The 14499-nt window shown below is 37.7% G+C and overlaps 1 non-coding gene across 1 annotated transcript; it reads right to left on the bottom strand.

Annotated features, from left to right (window-relative positions):
- Positions 1-8782: 8782 nt before the first annotated feature.
- Positions 8783-8886, bottom strand: LOC112725656 (small nucleolar RNA R71). Its single transcript, XR_003164749.1, has one exon. It is a non-coding gene; the product is annotated as a small nucleolar RNA R71 (small nucleolar RNA).
- Positions 8887-14499: the final 5613 nt, after the last annotated feature.

Genomic DNA, 14499 nt, shown 5'->3' with positions numbered 1-14499 from the left:
ACTATGATAATTATGATGGATTAATCTCACTAAGTCAACCCTTAACATCGAAAGATAAGTCAAGTGAGCATTATTGTTATTAATCCACAAGTCCTAGCTAACTTACTAATTACCTTAGTAAAAAGCTAGCATTAGTGGAAACAATAACAACTAACAACCCAAGAATTATCACTAAATGTTGGACATTATGGCTCTAGTAATCCATAGACTCATTTTTCCCAAGCCAAGGGGTGGAAATTACCCTATAATCAAAATTGGCATTTCATCAAACACATAGAGCGCATAAACATAAAACATGGCAAAATTGGAAAAATAGTGAAAGCTATGAACCATAAATGATAACAAGCAACCAAAGCAACTCACAAGCATAAAATAAGCATCAAACATCAAATTTAATAACTAGAAATCCAAAATTGCAAAACTAGGTATAAATTGACAAGAGAAATGAAAATAGATGAAAGTGTAGAACAAGTGGTGTAATTAAAGGAGAAAATAAAGAAATACTTAAATGAAACTGCTATAATCCCAAATCAAACTTGAAGTATGAAATGCTACAAAAGCTAATTAAAACCCTAAGAGAGAATTTTCTAATCTACACTACTCCTACTCCTACTATGTGTTTTTACCCTACAAGTGAACTGCTTTTGAAATGTGTTGAATTCTCCTTCCTATAGCACTCCAATTCAGCACCCAAGCCTTCCAAAATGGGCCAATAGGCCTCAGAAAATGTGCTGCACGTGTTTCATTAATAAAATGACGTGTTGGGTCCTGTGCGTACGCACACTTGGCCTGAAAGTTGACCTGTGTGTACGCACAGGTGCTTGTGCGCACGCACACACGGAAATTCTTTCTTGTGCGCACGCACGATTACTTGTGCACACGCACACTTCGTTGTGTGTGCTTTTCCTTGTTTTCTTCATGTATTCTCCTTTGTACATGCTTTCTTCCACTTTTGGCTATCCATTCTTGCCTAATTGACCTGAAATCACTCAACAAACATGTCATGGCATCAAATGGAATAAAAGTGGAAATAAATTGCTCAATTTAAGCACAAAAACGCATATTTTCACATTTAAGCTCAATTTAGGGACAAAATACAAAAGCATGCTATTTTGGTGCTTAAGTGTGAGTTTATGTAATGAAATCCATCCAAATCAAGCTAAAATGTATCGAAAAATATGGACTCATCAATTCCCCCACACTTAAACAATAGCATGTCCTCATGCTAAACCAAACAAGGAAAATAATCAAACGGGTAATCAACTTATTGAATGCAACTATTTATATGCATGCAAGGTATACTATATACTATATATATATATATATATATATATATATATATGTTCCGAGGATTACCTGAAACTATAGGCCGATCTCGGATGAGATCTTCTGTACTGGTCGGAGATGACGTGTCCAGCTGGTGGATGATGGCCGGAGCTGTCGCGCCCGACTCGTTGGACTGACGATGTTGTTGATCCTTTGTCATCAGAGGGTGGTGGTACCTGCAAGGGACTCCGATGCTTAAGTTAACAAGGGTATTAAGCAGGTTTTTAGTAGAATCAGAGTATGAGTTATACCTGGGTACTCCAGTGTATTTATAATGGTGAGGAGTGACCTTTCTGGGGATAAGATAGTTATCTTATCTTATCTTATCTTTAGGTGAGGTCATCTTTATCTACAAGGGAACCGCCCTTATCTTTTTTAGGCTTTGGCTGTCTTTAGATTTGGGCTGTGTTCTTTCGTTTGGGCCTTCGTGGGCCTCTGTAGTGATTTGGCCGAGCTCTTGAAGAAGTCGGATAGTCTGACCTAAACAGGTCGGTCGACTTGTCGTCAAAACATCTTGGGTCGGACAACTCGACCCAGGGTATGAAAAAAATATATATATTTATAGCTTTCTATTGGTTTGGTGAAAAGAAGCAATCAAATTCGAAGCAAGTATATGATATATAGTGCTAAGCAAGGAAATAATCCAATGCAAGCAAAATTTAAAAAATTGATTTAACTCATAAAAAAAAGAAGCAACTTTCAAGAATACATGATAAGAAATATGAAAACATAGAATTGAGTAATTGAACCCTCACTAGGTGTGTATACACTCTAATCACTCGGTGTCTGGGGTCAATTCACTCAAGTCTCCTCTAATCATGGTTTCAAGGATTTTCTTTTCATCTAACAATCAAGTAATTGATGCATGAATGCAATTATCATGAGGACTTTATAGGGTCGTAATGGGGCTAGGGCTAAGGTAGGATAAATATGGCCAATTGGACTAATTCAATTGGATCCTTGATTAGTTTAAGTATCCAACTCAACCTATATCAATCCAATAACAAAAATATGCAATCTAACCTTCCTATTCTCGCTTTTTTCACACATTCATGTATGATCCTTCATTCATATCATTTCTTTCTTTCTTTTTTTTTCTTTTTCTTTGGGATAACTTTTGTCCTATCTTATTTTTTTTCTCATTTCATTCAAAAAAAAATTTTCTGTTTCTTTTCCTTTTTCTATGACAAATACATATAGTTAAAGCAAATTGATACATGAATGTGCACCCATTTTCCAAATTTTCAATGAAATATCCAAAACAAACATTTTTCAATCACTACCAATGTTTCCAAAATTTCTCCCACACTTAAATGAAACACACTCCTCAACCTAAGCTAATCAAGGATACAATCCAACGTAAATTCATGGTTTTTCGCTTAAGTTTGTAATGTGGTAATATTACAAACAATGGGGGTAAATAAGGCTCAAAGGGATTAACAAAGGTAGATACATGGGTAAGGCTATATGGGTTCTCGGTAAACTCTCCTGGATCAATAGCATTGGATCGGGAATGTGGCCATTTCACTATTTTACATTGATCCACAGCAGATAGTGACTCCCCACTTCGAACGCGGGTCTCCGGCAATGGCAGATTTCTGTCTTCGATCGGAGTTTGATTGCGCTGACATCCGTTACGGTCGTCATTCAGTTCAAAGAATCTCCGCTCCAGAACCGTACGTGAGTTTAATTCAAAGATGGCCTCAATCATGCTCAATGCAATTCAAAACATCAATCATTGGAAATAAAAAATCAAGCAAAATCAAGATTACAATCATAGAAGAGATATAGCATACAATGAACAAATTAGTGGTTAAAAGATGTAACCACTCATTCAAGCTCAAAAACTCACAAGGTATTTGTTCTTTCACTCTCCTATGTTCCATAAAATCATTCAAGCAAGTGTAAAAATATTTTTTCAAATCAATTCAATAGAATGCCCTAAAAACAAAATTATTGGAAATCTTTGTTGTTTTTCACCAAAATTATTTCCTATATGTATGTATGATGTGATGGATGCAATTTCATCAAAAGTTTTCCTAATTCTATTCCTAATTTTCAACATCGCAAAAACTAACATGAACAATTAGGACAAAATTGAACTAGGCACTATACTATTCACATCATCCAATCACAACTTCTATCTATAAATATATTCTAAGAAAAAGATGCAAAAATGCAACATGCAATAACTATGGATGAACTAAGATGTATATACATACTAGAAGAAAGTGCAATGCAATAATCAAAAACACTCCAAATATATATAAGAAACCTAATAAAAGAAACAAAAATAAAGTGCAAAGTGTTCGGAAAGGAAAGTTTACGCCCCAATAATGACGAATCCTCCCCCACACTTAAGCGTTGCATGGTTGACGTTAGGATTTTTGCCAGTAAAGAAGTTCATAAAAACAGTCGCGTTGTAGATATAGTCTCTAAACCAACAGAAATCCCTTCGTACAAACATTTTGGTTGTCACAAGTAACAAACCCCTTTTAAATTGATAACCCAGTATTTAAACCTCGGGTCGTCTTCTCAAGGAATTGCAGGCAGGTATGTTCTTATTATTGGTTATGGGTCTTGTAAATTAGGGGTTTTAGAAAGTAAGGAAGCAGTATGTTGCATAAGAAGAATAAGATAAATAAATAACTATAAAATAAACTCTTGGCAAAGTATAAGAACTGGAAGTCCTATCCTTATCAATTGTGATGAGAATTAGATTTTAATCCCACTTGGTCAGCCTTTACTAAACAAAGGAAAGTTAAGTGGGCTGATTGGCTTGATTCTCAAGTCCTAGTCAACTCCTGTGGAGAGACTAGCTTTAGAGCAATCCTAGTTCAATCAGAATCTGCCAATTTCAACCACTGTTTTATTTGACAGCTCAAGCGTCACCAATTACCTTAACCAAAGCCAAGAATGTAGAAAGCTAAATTAAAATCATAAATATCTGGAATACCTCAAATTAAATACATTCAAAGTAGTAAAATCTAACATGGAAAAGTTCATAAGCCAATTGGAAAAATAAATAAAAATAAAGAACCTGGGATTGAGAGTCACTCCTAAAACTAAGAGAAGTCCTAAATCCTAATCCTAAGAGAGAGGAGAGAACCTCTCTCTCTAAAAACTACATCTACTCCTAAAATTGTGAATGTGAGAGCCTCTCCTATGAATGGATGCATTCCCCCACTTTATAGCTTCTAATCTGTGTTTTCTAGGCCGCAAACTGGGTCAGAAACAGTCCAGAATTCGCTGGTTGCAAATTCAAACACGTTGATTTTCGTCACTGCGCGCGGCCGCGTGGATCACGCGGTCGCGTCGCCTAGTGTCAGGGGAACTATAGCATATTATATATCAAATCGAAGCCCTGGACGTTAGCTTTCCAACGCAACTGCAACCGCGTCGTTTGGACCTCTGTAGCTAAAGTTATAGTTGTTTGAGTGCGAAGAGGTCAGGCTGGACAGCTTAGCAATTTCTCAAACTTCTTGTATTCCTTCTACTTTTGCATGCTTCTTTTCCATCCTCCAAGCCATTCCTACCCTATAATCTCTGAAAGCACTTAACACATATATCAAGGCATCTAATGGTAATAAGAGAAGATTAATAATAAGCAATTATAAGATGAAAGAAGCATGTTTTCAATCATAGCACAAAATCAGGAAGGAAATATAAAACCATGCAAATATTATGAATAAGTGGGTAAAGAGTTGATAAAATCCACTCAATTGAGCACAAGATAAACCATAAAATAGGGTTTTATCAACCTCCCCACACTTAAACACTAGCATGTCCTCATGCTAAACTCAAGAGAAGCTATAAAGATGAAGAGGAATGGTAGAACGCATGAAATGCAACCTATCTGTATGAATGCAACTATATACAGAATGTTTCTACCTACTTTGTTAAAAGTAAACAAATCTTTTAAGAACATACATGAACTCCATTTCACTAATTCAAATCATAAAAATGAAGTACAAATAGACTTGCAGAAGAAAATAGCTCATGAAAGCCAGGAACAAAGAATCGAGCATCGAACCCTCACTGGTAGTGTATACACTCTAATCACTCAAGTGTTTAAGGTTCGATTCTCTCAATTCTCTACTAACCTTGCTTTTTAAGGCTTGCTCTTCATCTAACAATCAACATAAATTTAATGCACAAATACACAAATCAAGAGGTCTTTTAAGGGTTGTAATGGGGTTAGGGTCAAGGTAGGATTGTATTTGGTCAAGTGGACTAAAATCTGAATCCTTAATTAACTTAAACTTTTCACCTAACTTTAGACAATTGATGCCAAGGCATCTTAGGCTAGTTTCACTAGCCTTTTTCTTTTATTTTTAGTTGTTTTATGCATTTTCTTGAGCCTTAAGTAATCATTTTGGGCCAAATAGTCATGCTTGTCTTAAATCATTCAACATGAAGATTTTGATGCAAATTCCATGAGTTTTTAGTTATATTCTTGAATGCTATGAATGGAAGATTTCTCATGAAATTTTGCAAGACTTTGATGCATTTGTTTGGATGATTTCAGGGAAGAAGAGGCTAACCAAGGAAGCAACAAAATCAATAAAGGAAGCTTGAATATCACATGTGGAGTTTAAGTTCCAGTTTAAGCCTAAACTGGAGCTTAAACGCCAGAATCATGAAGGCTAAGAAATGCTGGAATTGAAGTTTAACCTCCAGTTTGACCTCAAACTGGAGGTTAAACGCCAGAATGAAAAGTCTCACCAAAGAAGCATTCCACGTTTAACCTCCAGTTTGACCTCAAACTGGAGGTTAAACGCCAGAATGACAATGCCACTCAGGAAGGAGTTCCACGTTTAACCTCCAGTTTGACCTCAAACTGGAGGTTAAACGTGTTCGACACCTCCAGGGCTACCATTCTAAAGCTTCCACGTTTAACCTCCAGTTTGACCTCAAACTGGAGCTTAAACGTGTTCGACCTCCAGGGCTACCTTTTCCATTTCCACGTTTAAGCTTCAGTTTAACCTTAAACTGAAGCTTAAACGTGTTATATGGAACAGCTTGACCATGCCTTCTTCAAACATAAATAACTTGAGCTACAAAACTCCAAATGAGGTGATTCAAAATGCATTGGAAAGAAGACATCTAGAGCTTTCCAAGCATATATGGCATGCATGGTGGATACTAAAAATTGAGGGAGAAAACAGCCCCGTAATGTGCATAGAAGAGCATAGTACCAACATGCAATCAGGCCAGCTGACCTCTTCACCTTCCATGGAGTATAACTCGAGTTGTAGAGATCCAATTGAGGTGCTTCCAGTTGCGTTAGAAAGCTGACATCCATAGCTTTCCAACGAGGTATAATAGTCTATATTTGGCATCAAATTGGCAAGATTGACAAGAGAACAAAGTGACGACTCAAGAAAGGGGGTGCAACATTTGAGTGTAGTTTAATGGATCATTATCCTTTTTGGATCAATTATGTCACTCAGCCCTTCAAGCAAGCAAGGCCCATCAACAACACCAAATCAAGGCCACAAGAATCATCTAGAATAGTTTATTTTCATTTGATTGTAATTTGCTTTGAATTTCATTTTCATTTTGTAATTTAGGGAGCCTATTTAAAGGCCTTAGTTTCTGCATTTGAAAGGGGGGGATTGAAGGGGAATCCAACCCCTGAGAGGGGACCCTTTTTACTTTTACTTCACTTTTAGCTAGTTTTCATTTTCTTTGTAATTGAATTCAGAGCTATGACTCACTAAACCCCCTTTCATTGGGTTAGGGAGCTCTATTGTAATTCAATGAATCAATAATAGTTTATCTTCTTCTTCAATCTTTTCTCTTGAATTTTGTTAGAAAGCTTCTCGATCTAATTCCATTGAGTAGTTGTCTTGGGAAAGAAACTACCCATACTTGGAATCCTTCGGAGCCTTGGGAAAGGAATGGAGGATTCATGCTAGAGAAGCTTTCTCACAGTGAATTGGATTGGGGTTTGGATGGATATTGTGACATGTAATCCTACCAAATTGTGGTTCATGAAATTGTGTGGTATAATCAGTGATCAAGCATCATCTCTTCTTATGAACATTTAAACCAAGGGATTGGGAATTTGTTTGTTTTTAGAGAGAATTGGTGAGCCAAGGGATTGGGATCCAATCATATAAGATTGCCAAGCAAAATTCAATGAACGCATTGGTTGAGGAAGAGATAAACATGTTTTGATTCGGAGATCTCAATATCTCCTATAACCCAATGAATTCCCCATTTCTGATTTCCATCTTCTCTTTACATTCTGCAACTCAATTCATGCAATCAACTCCCATTCCCTTTTAATTTCAGCAATTTAGTTTCTGCTCTTTAATTCATGCAATTTAAGATTCCGCCATTTAATTTTCTTGTCATTTACTTTTCCCGCCAATTTTACATTCCGCAATTCTCATCTCAAATCTTGATTCCGCTCAACTAGAACACACTTCTAATCCGAATTGCTCAATCAACCAATCCTTGTGGGATTCGACCTCACTCTATTGTGAGTTTTTACTTGACGATAACCGGTGCACTTGCCGGAAGGAATTTTGCCGATCGTGCAATTTCCTAAATCATAGCATAACTAGTTTATGCGCATCAAGTTTATGGCGCCGTTGCCGGGGATTGGTTTTCGATTGACAATTCTCAAATTGGAAGCTAACTAGATTGAGCAATTTTCTCTTGCTTTGTTAATTCTGTTCAAGATACTTGTTGAATTTTAATTTCTGCACTTGGTTACATGCTTTCCTTCTTTATGCCTTTAAATTCATGCAACTAACTCACTGACTCACTAACTGTTTGAATTAATTCCTCAATTGAGCTAACCATACTCTTCCATTAACCAAGAGTATTTCACTTGTTTGTGTTTGAGCTGTGTTCTTGTATGACAGGTAGGAGAGGAGAGACATCAACTCCTCCATATACCGAGCCAGAGAGGACCCTTCATAGACTTAGAAGGGAAGCAAGAGGGAAGAGAGTAGTGGGAGAAGAGGAATCTGAAGGAGAATCTGAGGACAATTTTGAGGAAGCTTTAGATCTCAACATGGATAGAGAAGTCCACAACCATGAGAGAGCTGATGGAAACGATGCCATCCCAGAGAGGAGGGTTCTTAGTTCATACATAAACCCAACCTCTGGGAATTGTGGTAGTAGCATCCAGAAACCACCCATTCAGGCCAACAATTTTGAGCTCAAGCCACAGCTAATATCACTTGTGGAAAATCATTGTTCCTTTGGAGGAAGTGCTAATGAAGACCCAAACCAACATCTCACAAAATTCCTGAGAATTTGTGACACTGTGAAGTCCAATGGAGTCCAGGAAGATGCCTATAAACTGCTTTTGTTCCCATTTTCACTTAGGGACAAAGCAGCTAAGTGGCTGGAATCATTCCCAAGGGGGAGTCTAACAACATGGGATGAGGTGGAAAGCAAGTTTCTGGCACGTTTCTACCCTCCACAAAAAGTCAATAGGCTTCGATCTGAGGTTCAGACTTTTAGACAACAAGATGGTGAAACTCTCTACGAGGCATGGGAGAGATTCAAGGACTTGACAAGGAAATGCCCACCAAACATGTTCCATGATTGGGTGCAACTGCACATCTTCTATGATGGGCTCTCTTATGAATCAAGGAAGGCTGTAGACCATTCATCAGGAGGTTCATTGAATAGGAAAAAGACTGTGGAAGAAGCCATTGAAGTGATCGAGACAGTGGCTGAGAATGAGTACTACTATGCATCAGAAAGGCACAACACTAAGGGAGTCATGGAGCTGAACCATGTTGATACAATTCTAGCCCAAAACAAGGTGTTTGCCAAGCAACTAGCAGAGCTTACCAGGCAAATAGAAGCAAAGCAAGTGGCTGCAATACACACACAAGATCAAGAGGAAGTAGGCATTGAAGGAGGTGATTAGGATGAGGCCAACTATGTGGGAAACCAACAAAGGCAATCATATGATCCACATTCCAACACTTACAACCCAGGCTGGAGAAACCACCCAAACTTTGGGTGGGGAAACCAACAAACCCAACCACAAAACCACAAACCTTACAACCACAATCAACATAACAATTCCACATACCAAAACTCCAACCAAAGATCATACCAAGCCACACAAAACACTTACCCCCAACCATCATATCATGGCCAAAATAATCAACATACCCAACCTAATCCGAACCAACAATTTCACGATCAATTAAACAGGATAGAAGGAATGCTTGCAACTATGGGCAGAGATGTGGCCGATTTGAAAGGCTTTAAGGAAGAATTGATATCCAACTTACAAAATCAAGGTGCTGCCATTCAAAAGCTAGAAGCACAAATTGGATATCTATCAAAGCAAATCCCTACCCACAATTCTTCTAGTGATACCATGGCAAACCCAAGGGAGGAATCAGAAGAACAAGAAATGGAGAAAGTCAATCAAGGGAGATCACACTCCAATGAAACAGAGAGTTGCAAAGAGGAAGGGTTCATTGAACCACAAATTCAGGAAGCTTTTGATGAACAGGATACTCCAACTGTCCAACAACAACCAAGTTCTGAGATCAAGGATGTGAAGGCAGTAGAAACAAGCACCAAAATGAGGATTGTGACCGAGAAACAAAGGATCATATCCATGAAGAAGAGAAGGTCGAAGAACAATCCAACTCCTGAGCCAACAAGCAAGTTCACTCAAGCCAATCACAAGGGAAAGCTTGCTGGAAAGAAGCATTCACAACAAGGGGCACTAACTAGCTCCTTTATCCACTTGAAGTCATTCCTCTTAACAAACTGGAGGAAGAGGAAGAAAGTCAGGAACAGCATGTCAAGCTAATGACGTTAAAGAAGCGCTTGTTGGGAGGCAACCCAACCAAAGGTAGTTTTTCTTTTCTAGTTATTTCAATAAAAGAGTTAAGTAGATTTATCTGTATTGCAAGGAGCTAAGTTTGGTGTTGCACACCAAAACAATTCAAGGGTGAATGTGAGATTCTAAGTTTGGTGTTCCACCAAAAACTTCATTAAAAGCACATTTCTACCTCAGCATGACTAGTCACTAGCTCCAACCAATCAGGGAAACTACTTAAACAATAGTTTAATTTCTAGTTCATAGTTTCTTTTTCTAGTTCATAGTTATTTTCTTAATAAAAGCACATGAGGTTTTCTGCATATGATCCAAATTGCTGCATATGGCAAGGAACTAAGTTTGGTGTTCACACACCAATCTAAGTTCAGAGGCCTACAAACATCCATGCATACTAACCAATTCTCAAAGTGCTTGGGGAACAAGCAACTTCTAATAGCTTTGCAGGAAGACAATCAATCTCATGGAAGGAATATACATCATCATCAAAGAGAACACCAAGGCTAGGAAGGATGATGAACAACAAAGAAGATGATAAAAGGTTGTATTGTCACTTAATTGCTTGTACTTTGAATTGCTGACATTGGAAGTTTGCATGCACCCCTGCTTTAAGTTTGAGTCATTGCAGTTTTTGTTTGTCTGTTTGTTTAATTTCCAAATAAGTGATAGTCTAAGTGTTTGGATAAACTTCACTTGCTTAAATGTATGCTTGCCATGCTTGTTCTGTTTCAAAAAAAATAAAAGAAAAGTTTGAACAAAAGTAACTCAATTCCATTTAGTAAGAAATCAAATAAGATTAAGTGGTGGTATGCATGTTTGATTGAATAGTCAGCTCACTAAGAAATAAAGTTAGAATTGTCACTTTTAGTGGAAATTAGGATGCTGTCTATGGATCTTGATGAATAAATGTCTTTGGCCATGAAAAAGAAAGAAGAAGAAGAAGAAAAAGCCACTGAAAAAGGGCAACCAAAAAGCAAAAAAATTGAGAAATTAAGCTAGGCACCAATGGTTTGAACTTCTGAGACAAATGCCTGTGGTGTTTATGTATTAAGGATATGCTTGGATGAATAGGTTCTGAGGAGTGTTTCAACACTTGGTAACTTGAGTTAACTAACCCGGGATTATCAACCAAAAGTCCATTATCAAGAGCAACCTAAATACAAAACATTTAGTCACACAAAGAGGTGCTGGGCACCAATGTCTCAAGAAGAAATGTGAACTAAAATGCCTGTAGTGGATATGTGTAGTGCACTGATAAGAAAAAGAAAATGCCAAAGGCTTGTGCAACACATGACACTGAGCAACAAGGAGCAAATAAGCTCAAAGGAAAAGAAAAACAAAGAAAAGAAACTTGCCAAGGATATGTGAATAACAAGAGGCCATAGCAGTGTTTTAGTGGGAACATAAAAAGTGACATTCTTACCTAAGAAACAATAAAGTGATGCTGCAACAACTTTCTGCATGAACACCCCATTAATCAATGTCAATTACTTACTAATATGGCTAATGAATTTACTTTCTGTTTCATTCTTTCTTCTCAATAATTCAGAACTTGCTTGGGGACAAGCAAGGATTAAGTTTGGTGTTGTGATGCCAAGGCATCTTAGGCTAGTTTCACTAGCCTTTTTCTTTTATTTTTAGTTGTTTTATGCATTTTCTTGAGCCTTAAGTAATCATTTTGGGCCAAATAGTCATGCTTGTCTTAAATCATTCAACATGAAGATTTTGATGCAAATTCCATGAGTTTTTAGTTATATTCTTGAATGCTATGAATGGAAGATTTCTCATGAAATTTTGCAAGACTTTGATGCATTTGTTTGGATGATTTCAGGGAAGAAGAGGCTAACCAAGGAAGCAACAAAATCAATAAAGGAAGCTTGAATATCACATGTGGAGTTTAAGTTCCAGTTTAAGCCTAAACTGGAGCTTAAACGCCAGAATCATGAAGGCTAAGAAATGCTGGAATTGAAGTTTAACCTCCAGTTTGACCTCAAACTGGAGGTTAAACGCCAGAATGAAAAGTCTCACCAAAGAAGCATTCCACGTTTAACCTCCAGTTTGACCTCAAACTGGAGGTTAAACGCCAGAATGACAATGCCACTCAGGAAGGAGTTCCACGTTTAACCTCCAGTTTGACCTCAAACTGGAGGTTAAACGTGTTCGACACCTCCAGGGCTACCATTCTAAAGCTTCCACGTTTAACCTCCAGTTTGACCTCAAACTGGAGCTTAAACGTGTTCGACCTCCAGGGCTACCTTTTCCATTTCCACGTTTAAGCTTCAGTTTAACCTTAAACTGAAGCTTAAACGTGTTATATGGAACAGCTTGACCATGCCTTCTTCAAACATAAATAACTTGAGCTACAAAACTCGAAATGAGGTGATTCAAAATGCATTGGAAAGAAGACATCTAGAGCTTTCCAAGCATATATGGCATGCATGGTGGATACTAAAAATTGAGGGAGAAAACAGCCCCGTAATGTGCATAGAAGAGCATAGTACCAACATGCAATCAGGCCAGCTGACCTCTTCACCTTCCATGGAGTATAACTCGAGTTGTAGAGATCCAATTGAGGTGCTTCCAGTTGCGTTAGAAAGCTGACATCCATAGCTTTCCAACGAGGTATAATAGTCTATATTTGGCATCAAATTGGCAAGATTGACAAGAGAACAAAGTGACGACTCAAGAAAGGGGGTGCAACATTTGAGTGTAGTTTAATGGATCATTATCCTTTTTGGATCAATTATGTCACTCAGCCCTTCAAGCAAGCAAGGCCCATCAACAACACCAAATCAAGGCCACAAGAATCATCTAGAATAGTTTATTTTCATTTGATTGTAATTTGCTTTGAATTTCATTTTCATTTTGTAATTTAGGGAGCCTATTTAAAGGCCTTAGTTTCTGCATTTGAAAGGGGGGGATTGAAGGGGAATCCAGCCCCTGAGAGGGGACCCTTTTTACTTTTACTTCACTTTTAGCTAGTTTTCATTTTCTTTGTAATTGAATTCAGAGCTATGACTCACTAAACCCCCTTTCATTGGGTTAGGGAGCTCTATTGTAATTCAATGAATCAATAATAGTTTATCTTCTTCTTCAATCTTTTCTCTTGAATTTTGTTAGAAAGCTTCTCGATCTAATTCCATTGAGTAGTTGTCTTGGGAAAGAAACTACCCATACTTGGAATCCTTCGGAGCCTTGGGAAAGGAATGGAGGATTCATGCTAGAGAAGCTTTCTCACAGTGAATTGGATTGGGGTTTGGATGGATATTGTGACATGTAATCCTACCAAATTGTGGTTCATGAAATTGTGTGGTATAATCAGTGATCAAGCATCATCTCTTCTTATGAACATTTAAACCAAGGGATTGGGAATTTGTTTGTTTTTAGAGAGAATTGGTGAGCCAAGGGATTGGGATCCAATCATATAAGATTGCCAAGCAAAATTCAATGAACGCATTGGTTGAGGAAGAGATAAACATGTTTTGATTCGGAGATCTCAATATCTCCTATAACCCAATGAATTCCCCATTTCTGATTTCCATCTTCTCTTTACATTCTGCAACTCAATTCATGCAATCAACTCCCATTCCCTTTTAATTTCAGCAATTTAGTTTCTGCTCTTTAATTCATGCAATTTAAGATTCCGCCATTTAATTTTCTTGTCATTTACTTTTCCCGCCAATTTTACATTCCGCAATTCTCATCTCAAATCTTGATTCCGCTCAACTAGAACACACTTCTAATCCGAATTGCTCAATCAACCAATCCTTGTGGGATTCGACCTCACTCTATTGTGAGTTTTTACTTGACGATAACCGGTGCACTTGCCGGAAGGAATTTTGCCGATCGTGCAATTTCCTAAATCATAGCATAACTAGTTTATGCGCATCAAGTTTATGGCGCCGTTGCCGGGGATTGGTTTTCGATTGACAATTCTCAAATTGGAAGCTAACTAGATTGAGCAATTTTCTCTTGCTTTGTTAATTCTGTTCAAGATACTTGTTGAATTTTAATTTCTGCACTTGGTTACATGCTTTCCTTCTTTATGCCTTTAAATTCATGCAACTAACTCACTGACTCACTAACTGTTTGAATTAATTCCTCAATTGAGCTAACCATACTCTTCCATTAACCAAGAGTATTTCACTTGTTTGTGTTTGAGCTGTGTTCTTGTATGACAGGTAGGAGAGGAGAGACATCAACTCCTCCATATACCGAGCCAGAGAGGACCCTTCATAGACTTAGAAGGGAAGCAAGAGGGAAGAGAGTAGTGGGAGAAGAGGAATCTGAAGGAGAATCTGAGGACAATTTTGAGGAAGCTTTAGATCTCAACATGGATA

This window comes from Arachis hypogaea, chromosome 11 (assembly GCF_003086295.3).
Source record: "Arachis hypogaea cultivar Tifrunner chromosome 11, arahy.Tifrunner.gnm2.J5K5, whole genome shotgun sequence".
Lineage (NCBI taxonomy): Eukaryota > Viridiplantae > Streptophyta > Magnoliopsida > Fabales > Fabaceae > Arachis > Arachis hypogaea.
Note: the sequence above shows the minus strand (reverse complement) of the source record. Positions and strands in the feature narration are given on the sequence as shown.